Source organism: Galeopterus variegatus, unplaced genomic scaffold (genome assembly GCF_000696425.1).
Source record: "Galeopterus variegatus unplaced genomic scaffold, G_variegatus-3.0.2 Scaffold8402, whole genome shotgun sequence".
In the NCBI taxonomy this organism is placed as follows: Eukaryota; Metazoa; Chordata; class Mammalia; order Dermoptera; family Cynocephalidae; genus Galeopterus; species Galeopterus variegatus.
Window position 1 is genome coordinate 9,806 of NW_007734513.1, and position 2,536 is coordinate 12,341.

Genomic DNA, 2,536 nt, shown 5'->3' on the forward strand with positions numbered 1-2,536 from the left:
TCAATGCTTTAATGAGATCTTATATTTGTCCTGCTTATGACCCTCCAGTGGTATTTTTATGTAACTGGAATAAAATTCTAACCCCTCCCATAGCTTGAACTACATGATCTTGTCTCTGCCTTCCTCCCCCATCATCTCCTACCACTCTTCATCCACCACACTCTAGCTCTTCTGGTCTTACTGCCCTTTGAGCACACCAAGCTGCTTCTCGTCCCTGAACTGCTCTCTCTTTAATAATCTTCCCACAGTTCTTCATATGACCAAATGCCTTCTTTTTATTATTTCAACTCAAGTGACACTTCTTTGAGAGATATCTCTGACTACTCTTGCTATAATGAGCCCTTGTATGTCCTCCCACCCCCTGCCATCATTATTTATCACATTGAGCTTTTCTTTTCTCACTTAGAACTTCTAATATCTTTACTACTACTACTACTCTGACTACTACTATTTTGTTGGCTAGCATTTACTGTGTGGTAAATTAGTTCTAAGCATTTCCATGCATTAAATACTAATATGTATATTGTTATATTCGTAATTCATTTACTTGGTATTTGTTTACGTATGTATATATTTTTTTATTATCTACTTTCTTCTCTTATAATCCCTGCTTGCTCCCCAAACTGTAGCTCCAGGAAAACTGGCACTTTTATTATATTTACTACTACAGGCGGTCTTCAAAAAGTTCATGGAAAGATTTGTATTGTCTTTCAAATCTATTTTTCCATGAACTTTTTGAAGTACCCTCATATTTCTTCTGCCTTAAACAGTGCTTGCTACATAGAGTAGGCTCAGTAAATATTTTTTAAATATTGGATAAGCTCTTTGAATCCATAGTAACAAATAGAGCCATCATATATTTATATAAAATAACCTCCTAGGGGAGAGGGAACATTTTCAATGGAAATCATGCCTGACTGACTATTCTTAGTGTCCTTTTATGTGAAGGTAATAGGGTAATATACAATAATCTTCATAGGTTTTAGAAAAGACTTTGACAATGTTCTTTACCCAAGATTTCAATGGAAATCATGCCTGACTGACTATTCTTAGTGTCCTTTTATGTGAAGGTAATAGGGCATATACAATAATCTTCATAGGTTTTAGAAAAGACTTTGACAATGTTCTTTACCCAAGGTTACCAAATGTTAAGTCACCACTGGAATGGGAAATATGCTTTTAGCATGGCCCAAGAGCAGGTTTAAAATTAGAAATTGAAGGGTTGGAATAAATAGGTATTTATTTGACTGGAAAAGTGTAAAGATCAAGGTGCCTCAGCAATTAATGATTACATCTGTTATGGTGTGATTTGTGCCCTCCCCCCTGCCCTCAATGGATATCTCGAAGTTGTAATACCCAGTACTTGTGAATGTGACCTTATTTGGAAATAGGGTTTGTAGATTTGATCAAGTTAATATAAGTCATCAGGGTGAGCTCTAATCCGATATGACTGGTGGCCTTATAAAAAGAGAAGGGCGACTGACATACAGGAAAGATAGCCATGTGAAGGCAGAGGCAGGGATTGTAGTTATGATGCCACAAGCATAGGAATTCCACAGCAGGTGAAGAAGGATCCTCCCCTAGAGAAAATTTGGAGGGAGCGTTGCCTTGCCAACACCTTGATTTCAAATTTCTAGCCTCCAGAACTGTGGGAAAATAAATTTCTATTGTTTTAAGCCACCCAATTTGTGGTACTTTTTTACAGCAGCCCTAGGGAACTAATATAACCTTCATTGTGATTATTATCTTTGTAAGTGATCTGAAAGAAGGACTGCCTAGTTAGGTAGCCAGATGATATCAGATTTTTCTAGTTGTGAAGAGCAAAACCAATGGGTACAGATGATGAAGGGAGAAGCAGACACCAAAGTTAGCTTTTCTCTGGGCTAGACCAAGTAGCAAGAAATAAAGCTTCTTTAGATTTTTATATTCCTGAGGGTAAGCATTAATTTTGATTTATTTTTCCTCCAAGATTGCTTCCAGATTTAGTTTTGTGATTTTATGAACCTGGGTAAGTGCCTGACACCTTGTAAATGCTCAGCGAATATTGAAAGGATAAATGAATAAAACCAAACAGGAAATAAGAAAGATAAGAAAATATAAGTAAATTTATTCAGGTATAAAAATCCAAAATATATGTTTAAACTGAGCTAGGGAAAAAAATGAGATCAAGGAAGGAATATTGAGAAATAATATGCATTGTTTCCTGAGTGTATCAAAACTAAGCAGAAAGACAAAATTAGTAAGTTGTTAATGCACTGTTGGAGACTCCTTTTTGGCAACAAAATCCTTTTGGTGAGATGGAGCAGGGACCTAACCCAAGAACCACAGTGTAGCAGTTAATTGCATAGATTCTGGAGCAGAGTTGCTTATATTTGAATCCTGCATCTGCTACTCACTGGTTATGTAACCTTGGGCAAGTTAGATAACCTTTCTGCACCTCAATTTTCTCATCTGTAAAGTAGGGCTTGTAATAAAACCTATCTCAAAGGATTATTGTGAGGGATTAAATGATATAATCCACCTAAAATGCTGAGAA